Source organism: Bos mutus, chromosome 10 (genome assembly GCF_027580195.1).
Source record: "Bos mutus isolate GX-2022 chromosome 10, NWIPB_WYAK_1.1, whole genome shotgun sequence".
Taxonomy (NCBI): domain Eukaryota; kingdom Metazoa; phylum Chordata; class Mammalia; order Artiodactyla; family Bovidae; genus Bos; species Bos mutus.
The window spans coordinates 22,022,737-22,033,651 of record NC_091626.1 but is presented as its reverse complement, the minus strand read 5'-3'; positions in this window follow the sequence as shown (position 1 = coordinate 22,033,651).

The following is a 10,915-nucleotide window of genomic DNA, read 5'->3' as shown; positions in this document are numbered from 1 at the left end:
TGTAAAAATTAACTCAAAATGGATCACAGACTTGAATGTAAGATCTACAACTATAAAACTCTTATAAGAAAATGTACGTGTAAATCTTTTTGACCTTGGTTTAGGCAATAGTTTCTTAGATATGACACCAAAAGCACAAGCAACTAAAAGGAAAAAAAAGGCAGGACTTGGACTTCATTAAAATTTTTGTTCTTAAAAAGACCCTATCAAGACAGTAAAAGACATTAATTCAATAGAAAAGTAAGTCATCATCCAGGTTCAGCTTTAATGTCAACAAAAACGCAGTAGTAGTTATAATTAAATTTGGAAGACAAGTTCAATTTATCTTTCTACAGATATGTGAACAAAACCACTCATTCCAAATTATTCCATAATCTTGTCCCAGCTAACATAAAAGGATTATGTCCTATTCAAGAACTCCCCAAACCGCACTAAAAATCCAGTCTAGAGTAAAGAACATTAACTGGGCAGGTCTTCTATACCCAAATTTGTAAGAATATAACATGTAACATAAATTAAAAGAAGAAAATGAAAGACAACTCACAAAAATATTTGCAAATCACATACCTAAGAAAGATCTAGTACCTGGAATATATAAAGAAGTTTCACTTGTAAATATTTTTTTAATCCATTCCTTTAATGAGTAAAGGATTGGAATGGGCACTTCTCCAAAGAAAATATGTAAATATTCAGTAAGTATATGAAAAGAAGGTTGACATCATTAGTCACGGGCAAATACAAATCAAAACCACATTGAGACACCGCTTCATACCCACTAGGATGACTATAATAAAGAAGATGATTAAACGAGTGTTGATGAAAATGTAGAGAAACTGAAGCCTTCATATGTGGCTGGAGAATGTAAAATGGGGAGCCGTTGTGGAAAACAGTATAACAGTTTCTCAAAAGTTAAAAGTAGCATATGGCTCAGCAATCCCCTTCCAAGAGACTTGAATATATATGTCCACACAAAAACGTGTACACAGATATTCCTAGCCACATTGTTTATAAAAGCCAAAATACAGAAAAAATCCACATGTCCATCAACATGAATGATGGACAAACAGCATGTAGCTTATCTACACAATGGGATTTTATTGGGTCATAGAAAGGAATGAAATAGCAATACATGCTGCGACATGGATGAACCTTGAAGAGATTATGCCAAGTGAAAGAAGCCAGTCATAAAGGCTGCATATTGTACAACTCCATCTATATAAAATGTCCAGTGCAGGCAAATCCACAGAGATAGAAAGTGTATTAGTGATTGCCAGAAAACGGGGGGAGGAGGGAATGGACAGTGACTGCTAACAGGTACAGAGTTTCTTTTTGAGGTGAGGAAAATGTTCTGCAATTAGATAGTGGTAATAGTTGCACGACTCTATGAATACAATGAATTTTGCACTTTAAAAGGGTAAATTTCATGCTGTGTGAATTATATCTCAATTTTAAAATATGCTAAGGAAATTCCCTGGCAGTCCAGTGCTTAAGACTCTACCCTCCAATGCAGGAGGTGCAAGTTCAATCCCTGGTCAGGGAACTAAGATCCCGCATGCACAGGGTGTGGTCAAAAAGTTAAAATAAATAAATAGATATGCTAAGAAGTATGAGCAAATAAAGTATATCCCAGGAATGCAAGGTTGGCTTAACATTCAAAAAATCAATTAATATAAATATTATAAAATGAAATAATGGGGACAGATCATGGAATTATATCAATAGATTAAGAAAAAGCAAAATTCAAGAAACAAAAATTCAAGATGAAGGCTCTCAACAGGCTAGAAATAGAAGAGAATTTCCTCAACCTGATAGAAGAAAATCTATAAAATATAAAACCCTATAGCTTACTTGATGATAATAGATGTTTATCTCTTCAGATTAGAAACAAGGCAAGGATGTCAACTCTCAGTACTTTTATTTTACACAAAAACACTTGCATAAGGCAAAACAAAAAAAAAAAGCAAATGGGTTGGAAAGGAAAATGTAAAACTATATTCACAAAAATCATAATCATCAAAGAAAAGCCTAAGAAATCTACATAAAATCTACTTGAATGAATAAGTGACTATAGCAAGGTTTCAGATATCCTCATCTATGTAGTCACCCAAGAAAAATGAAAGTATACACCCACCATTCATATGTATATTAATATGCAGAAACAGTTTACTCAATAGTCAAAACTTGAGGACAGCTCAAATGTCCAACAGCAGGTGAATAAATAACAAACTGCCCGTGGAGGAGATATCTTTGTTCAGGGGCCAGTGGCTACTGAACCTTTGCCCTATGGATCCAGGAGAGAGTGGAGAGGAAGACGACGGGGCAAAAAGGTAAGTGATTCTGACCTGGCCTGGAGATACCTAGTCCAGGATCAAAGAACACTTGGTTGGGAGGTAGAGAGGAGAGTTGCTTAGCAAGAGAAGAGTGAAGGTCACAGAAAGCATGTGAGATTTGAGTAGAAACCTCAGAAAAGAAAGGTGAGCCTGGCACAGTAGCTTTGAGGAGGGTGACTTTGGGGAGAAACTGTGTCAAGAAGACTTCAGAAAGCTGACCCGTGATGTGCTTCCCTCTTCTTAATGCTTCTTTTGGATGAGACTGTTCCAAAATAAGACCAGATCTACTGGGGGCTATATAAAATGAGTATAACAACAGTACTAGCACAAAAGGCTTACTAGGCACAATCACTGCGCCAAGTTATTTAAATATGTTCACTATTATGTGAAAGTCATTCATTCAGTCATGTCCAGCTCTTTATAGTCCATGGAATTCTCTGGGCCAGAATACTGGAGTGGGTAGCTATTTCCTTCTCCAGGGGTGTGCCCTTCTCCAGGGGATCTTCCCAACCCAGGAATCGAGCTCTGGTCTCCTGCATTGCAGGCAGATTCTTTACTATCTGAGCCACCAGGGAAGCCCATTAAGAGGCGGGTACTGTAATTCCCATTACGTAGATGAGGAAACTGAGGCACAGAGTTTTAAGTGCTCTGCCCCAGATCACATGGTTACTAAGCAACAGAGTCAGAGCATTTGATTGTGTATTCAAATTCAAAGCTAAGTAGCGTTTCCCTTTTCTCATCTTCTTCCAAGGAACTCTCTCCACATCCTTTCAGGATTCGGTGGATGAGGCGGGTGGTGCTGAAAAATGATTTGATAGGTCTCTCGTTCTCAAAGCACCTTATGTCCGAGTGAACTCGTATATCCAGACAGAAAGACTCAGCCAGGCCAGAGAACAAGGGATCCACCCATTGTTGAAGTTACTTTCCACTGTCTGTCGGTACCACCTCCAGGGAGCCATGAACCAATAGTGTATAAACTCCATAATTATCTGATTTTAGTGCAAACATGCTGCTTTAAAAATACAGCATTATTGGGACTTCCCTGGTGGTTAAGAGTCTGCCTTGCAGTGCATTGGGTGCAGGTTTTATCCCTGCTCAGGGAACTATGCGCTTCCCTGGCGGCTCAGACAGTAAAGCGTCTGAGCAACGTGGGGGACCTGGGTTCGATCCCTGGGTTGGGAAGATCCCCTGGAAAAGGAAATGGCAACTCACTCCAGTACTCTTGTCTGGAAAATCCCATGGACGGAGGAGCCTAGCAGGCTACAGTCCATGGGGTCGCAAAGAGTCGGACACAACTGAGTGACTTCATTTTCTTTCTTTCTTTCAGGGAACTAAGATCCCACATGCCACAGAGCAACTAAGTTTGTGCACTTTGGAGTCCACGTGCCACAACTGGAGAGTCCGTGGGTCACACTGAAAGATTTTGCAGCCAAACAAATTTTTTTTTTTTTTAAGCAACACCGTATTTGTTATCTTATCCTGATATAGCTGCATTTTTAAATATAGTCACCAACTAAAAACTGGAGTGGCCTCTCTCTTGACCTTGAGAGGCCATGCTCCTTTTTCACTGGTCTGCAAGGGGCAGGAAAGAAGGGAGCCTACCTGGAGCAGCTCTGATGCTCAGCTGCCCAAGGCTCTGAAGTCAGTACAGCTACACCCACTGGCTGAAGAAGGTCCAAAACCTGGGGACTGAGAAGTCGAATGGAATAGAGCAGATCTGTCTAGAGGTTTCCTGAAGTTTGAAGGGTTTTTAAGGAAGTCTTCAGGTCCAGACTGATGGGGGGATCATTGCCACGTGAAGGTGCACGGTCTTTAATTCAGTGGTTCTTATCTGGGGCAATTTTGATCCTCCTCCCAGGGGACATCTGGCAAGGTCTAGAAACTTTAAAAAAAATTTTATTTTATTGAGGGAATTCCCTGGCACTCTAGAGATTAGGATTCTGAACTCTCACGCCCAGGTTTAATCCCTGTTGGGGAACTAAAAATCCCATAAGTTAATTAGCAAGGACAAAAAACATTGTTTTAAAATTTTATTTTATTGAAGTATAGTTGATTTACAATGTGTTAATTTCTGCTGTATAGCAAAGTGATTCAGTTATACATTTATGTACATACTTTTTCATAGTCTTTTCTGTTGTGGTTTTCACAGAAAATTGAATATAGTTCCCTATGCTATTCAGTAAGACCTTGTTATATATCCATTCTGTATATGCTGTTAATAAGCTAGTGGATGCAATGGAATTCCAGTAGAGCTATTCAAAACCCTAAAGGATGATGCTATCAAAGTGTTGCACTCAATAGATCAGCAAATCTGGAAGACCCCAGCAGTGGCCACAGGACTAGAAAAGGTCAATCCTCATCCCAATTCCCAAGAATGGTAGTACTACAGAATGTTCTAACCACTGGACAATTGCACTCATCTCTCATGCTAGTAAGATCATGCTTAAAATCTTGTATGATAGGTTTCCGCATTATGCAAATGAAGAACTTCCAGAAATCCAAGCTGGGTTTAGAAAGGGCAGAGGAACCAGAGATCAAATTGCCAACATTTGTTGGATCATAGAGAAGGCAAGGGAATTCCAAAAAAAATCTATCTCTGTTTCATCGACTACACTAAAGCCTTTGACTGTGTGGATCATAACAAACTGTGGAAAGCTCTTAAAGAGATAGGAATACCAGACCATCTTACCTGTCCCCTGAGAAACCTGTAGGTGGGCCAACAAGCAACAGTTAGAATAAGAACAGTTAGAACAGTATGGAACAACTGAGTGGTTCAGGACTGAGAAAGGAGTATGACAGAGCTGTCTGCTGTCACCCTGTTTATTTAGCCTATACGCTGAGCACATCATGAGAAATACAGGACTGGATGAGTTACAAGCTGGAATCAAGATAGGCAGGAGAAACATCAACAATCTCAGATATGCGGATGTGAAGTGAAGTGAAAGTTGCTCAGTCATGCCAGTACTCTTTTCGATCCCATGAACTGTATATAGTCCATGGAATTCTCCAGGCCAGAATATTGGAGTGGGTAGCCTCTCCCTTCTCCAGGGGATCTTTCCAACCCAGGGATCGAACCCAGGTCCCCTTTATTGCAGGCAGATTCTTTACCAGCTGAGCCACAAGGGAAGCCCAGATATGCGAATGATACCACTCTAATGGCAGAAGGTGAAGAGGAACTAAAGAGTCTCTTGATGAGGGTGAAGGAGGAGAGTGAAAGAGCCAGCTTAAAACTAAATATTAAAAAAACTAAGATCATGGCATCCGGTCCCATTACTTCATGACAAATAAAAGGAGAAAAGGTGGAAGTAGTGACAGATTTCCTCTTCTTGGGCTCTGAAATCACTGCAGATGATGACTACAGTGAAATCAGAAGATTACTGCTTCTTGGCAGGAAAGTTGTAACAAACCTAGACAAATGTGTTGAAAAGCAAAGACATTACTCTGCCAACAAAGGTCCATATAGTCAAGGCTATGGTCTTCCCAGTGGTCACATACGGTTGTGAGAGCTGGACCATAAAGAAGGCAGAGCGCCAAAAAACTGATGCCTTCGAACTGTGCTGGAGAGGACTCCTGAGAGTCCCTTGGCTAGCAAGGAGCTCAAACAAGTCAATCTTAAGGGAAATCAACCCTGAACACTCATTGGAATGACTGATGCTGAAGCTCCAGTATTTTGGTTACCAGATGCAAACAGCTGACTCATTGGAAAAGTCCCTGATGCTGGGAAAGGTAGAGGGCAGAAGGAGAAGAGAGTGTCAAAGGATGAGATGGCTGGATGGAATCACCGATGCAATGGACATGAACTTGGGCAAACTTCAGGAGATGGTGAGGGGCAGGGAGGCCTCGCATGCTGCAGTCCATGGGGTTGCAAAGAGTTAGATAGGACTGGGCGACTGAACATATAATAGTTTACATCTGCTTAGCAAGATCTGCCAGCAAATTTGGAAAACTCAGCAGTAGCCACAGGACTGGAAAAGGTCAGTTTTCATTCCAATTCCAAAGAAAGGTAATGTCAAAGAATGCTCAAACTACTGCACAATTGTACTCATCTCACACGCTCATAAAGTAATGCTCAAAATTCTCCAAGCCAGGCTTCAGTAATATGTGAACCGTGAACTTCCAGATGTTCAGGCTAGTTTTAGAAAAGGCAGAAGAACCAGAGGTCAAATTGCCAACATCTGCTGGATCATCGAAAAAGCAAGAGAGTTCCAAAAAAACATCTATTTTTGATTTATTGACTATGCCAAAGCCTTTGTGTGGATCACAATAAACTGTGGAAAATTCTGAAAGAGATGGAAATACCAGACCACCTGACTTGCCTCTTGAGAAACCTGTATGCAGGTCAGGAAGAAACAGTTAGAACTGGACATGGAGCAATAGACTGGTTCCAAATAGGAAAAGGAGTACATCAAAGCTGTATATTGTCACCCTGCTTATTTAACTTATATGCAGAGTACATCATGAGAAACGCTGGGCTGGAAGAAGCACAAGCTGGAATCAAGACGGCCAGGAGAAATATCAATAACCTCAGATATACAGATGACACCACCCTTATGGCAGAAAGTGAAGAAGAACTAAAGAGCCTCTTGATGAAAGTGAAAGTGGAGAGTGAAAAAGTTGGCTTAAAACTCAACATTCAGAAAACGAAGATCATGGCATCCGGTCCCATCATTTCATGGGAAATAGATGGGGAAACAGTGGAAACAGTGTCAGACTTTATTTTTGGGGCTCCAAAATCACTGCAGATGGTGATTGCAGTCATGAAATTAAAAGGCACTTACTCCTTGGAAGGAAAGTTATGACCAACCTAGATAGCATATTCAAAAGCAGAGACATTACTTTGCCAACAAAGGTCCATCTAGTCAAGGCTATGGTTTTTCCAGTAGTCATGTATGGATGTGAGAGTTGGACTATAAAGAAAATTGAGCACTGAAGAATTGATGCTTTTGAACTGTGGTGTTGGAAAAGACTTGAGAGTCCCTTGGACTGCAAGGAGATCCAACCAGTCCATCGTGAAGGAGATCAGTTCTGGGTGTTCATTGGAGGGATTGATGTTGAAGGTGAAACTCCAATACTTTGGCCACCTGATGTGGAGAGCTGACTCATTTGAAAAGACCCTGATGCTGGGAAAGATTGAGGGCAGGAGAAGGGGATGACAGAAGATGAGATGGTTGGATGGCATCACCTACACAATGGACATGGGTTTGGGTGGAGTCCAGGAGTTGGTGATGGACAGGGAGGCCTGGCGTGCTGTGGTTCATGGGGTCGCAAAGAGTTGGACACAACTGAGCGACTGAACTGAACTGAACTGAACTGAAGCAAGATCTGGAAACATTTTCGGTTTTCATAACTGGGGAATTTTACTGGCATCTAATGGATAGGGATCAGAGATACAGCTATACAGCCTACAATAGCCCCCCACAGAAAAGATTAATCTGTCCAAATGGCAAAATGTGAGTTAAGAAATCTGATTTAACCCTTTGGGGCCGACATATTCAGGGCGGCCACTGCCTCCTAAGAGGCTTCCTACAAAGCCTATCTCGGCTTAAAGCTTAAAGCCCAGATAAGAAGAGGGTTGGACTACAGGCCCTGCCCATGCCTTCAGGGGGAATTTCCCTACCATCACCTGGCCACCCACTCTGGTCCCTTTGTTGGAGTGCTCTGCCTTCAGGTAAATATTTTCCCTGCTTGTTTGGGAAACTTTGAGAAAAATCCCCTTTAGCCATCTTGTAAGCATTGAAGATGTGCCATACTGTGCTTTGTGCCTTACCACCAAAAAAAATTTTTTTTTTAATAAGGCAGCTAGGGGATTTTTATTATTTTTACTCAAATAGCTAACAAGCAGCAGTCAGCTCTTAAGATTTCAAAGGTGGTACATCCAGCGAAGTGCTCAGAGAGAGCTCGGAAAAAAGAGTGGGTTTTTGGTGTCAGTGTGTTCCTGGTCTAGATGGGAGGGGTGACAACCCAGGAATTCTGACCTGGGTGGGGGTGGCCTGCAAGGGTGGGCAGCAGCTGACGAGAAGGCCTCCCGCCTAATCGCCACCAGTGAGGAGCCCTTGGGGGCCTGGGGGACATTTGCCTGCACTTGCAGAAGAGTCTTCTCTCCTCTTCCTGGGTTTTGTCTTTACTAACTAGACAGGGGGCTATCAGGGAACGTGAGGCAGAGAGCTCTAGGAACGTGAAAAGGAAAAGGCCTTTCCTTTTCTCAGAGGAAAAGGCTCAGGGGCCTGAAAGTGCAGCCAGTGGTCCCAGCTGCTCGATGATGCCCCTCGAGTGCCTGCTAGGGGAGGGAGCTCCCCTAACCATCCCTGACTCTCATCCCCGTCCAGGGCCCACGACGCCCGCCGCCCCGCCCCCAACCCTTCTGCCTAATCTGCTTCGTGGACTGGACCCTGGGGCTCACACATACAGGCCCTGAGTCAGCTCAAATCAGGTGAGGAAAGTGGATTTGGAGCCGGTTAACCCCAGGGCGTGGAGGCCTTTGTGTCCAGGGCCGGTGAGAGAGGATGAATAGAGATGAAAGAACTGGGCGGAGAAGCTTAACTGGACTCTGAGGCCATGATGGAACCCCTCCTGGAGAAATGGGCTCCGCAATTTCCCCTCCATCCAATGGCTTCATGTTAGAACCACGTGGGGAGCTTTTTAAAAAATACCCGAGCTGAGACCGGTTATATCAGAATAACTGAGGGGGGGTCCCAAGCAAGTATTTCCTTCCTTTTTTTCGACTTTGGGAGATTTTGTACCTCCTCCCAGGTAGGGAAGCTTGATTTCTGAAATGACTATCCTGAAGGAAAAGTACCTAGTTGTTTGTTCAGCCCCCGACTCCCACCCCCAACCCCTGGGGGCACACCACCGACAATCAGGAAGGTTCTGCTTTGCTAGGTTCCACAGTTTCAACCCATTTTCTCAACAATTTGGTCAGAGCATCTCAGCTTTTGTAAAACAGGGGTCTTGGAAATGAACTGATTCAGTAGGAGTTGGGCTGAAGTCTATATTCGTGCTGGCACTGGAAACAGCAAAGGAATAGGAGAACTAGACTGGTGTGAATATAGCAAGCTTATGGTACTTAAAAAATGTCTATTTTCAATTACCATAAGAAGCCCATTTGCTTACAACATATCCTGCTAATTTTAAACAAGGCTCATCCGATAGGCACATGTGTTATGATTCTAGTTATTTACACACTGAAATAAATACATATTGGCAAATGGCTGCTGCCCTAAATTCTCAGAGTTGCCTTTCTTTCCGCTTCTCTCATCCTCTCCCTCAGCACCACCCCCTCTCCCACCTCTGTGATCCCACTACTCAAAAGTTATTTGCTTTCAAAAATTACACTACTTTATAGTATCCAGTACTCTTGCCTGGAAAATCCCATGGACGGAGGAGCCTGGTGGGCTGCAGTCCATGGGGTCGCTAAGAGTCGGACACGACTGAGCGACTTCACTTTCACTTTTCACTTTCATGCATTGGAGAAGGAAATGGCAACCCACTCCAGTGTTCTTGCCTGGAGAATCCCAGGGACGGGGGAGCCTGGTGGGCTGCTGTCTATGGGGTGGCACAGAGTCGGACACGACTGAAGTGACTTAGCAGCAGCAGCATAGTATGCCTCTCTCTCTGAAGTAACTGGAGAAGTGGCCAATCAGCCTATCAACATAGGTTTAAAAAAGTAACAGTGTTTCTCATACTGCATTATAAATATGACTGTAATACAGTATACCTTAAAAATTTTGTAACAGTTCACTGACTCATTAGAGTATAAGCTGCTGCTGCTGCTGCTCCTGCTGCTGCTAAGTCGCTTCAGTCGTGTCCGACTCTGTGCGGCCCCATAGACAGCAGCCCACCAGGCCCCGCCGTCCCTGGGATTCTCCAGGCAAGAACACTGGAGTGGGTTGCCACTTCCTCCTCCAATGCATGAAAGTGAAAAGTGAAAGTGAAGTCGCTCAGTCGTGTCCGACTCTTAGCAACCCCATGGACTGCAGCCTACCAGGCTCCTCTGTCCATGGGATTTTCCAGGCAAGAGTACTGGAGTGGGGTGCCATTGCCTTCTCCCAGAGTATAAGCTAGGCTACCATAAAACAGTCATATTGCTTGCTTGTTCGTTATCTGTACATGAATCATTATACCTGTAATAAGTATGAATTTTTCACATGGTCTTTCCATTTTTGATGTCCAGTATTAGTTACATGTATAACATCTTTGTATCACATAAAGCAATATTGAGGTAGGTACTGACAGACGATTCATCTTATAAACAGATGATGTAAACTTACAGTATTGATAAATGAAATACAGTCCTGTAAATACATTTTCTCTTCCTTATGATTTTCTTAATAACATTTTCTTTCTTCTAGCTTACTTTATTATAAGAATACAGTATATAACACATATTACATACAAAATATGTGTTAATCATCTGTTTAGGTTATCAGTAAGTTTTCCAGTCAACAGTAGGCTATTAAGTCAAAGATTTTGGAGAGTTGAAAGTTATATGCGGCACCCCTAACCCCTGAGTTGTTCAAAGGTCAACTCTACTTAGCTTCTGTGTCTGCTGTGAGGATTAAATGAGTCATTTTATGTGCCTAACACAT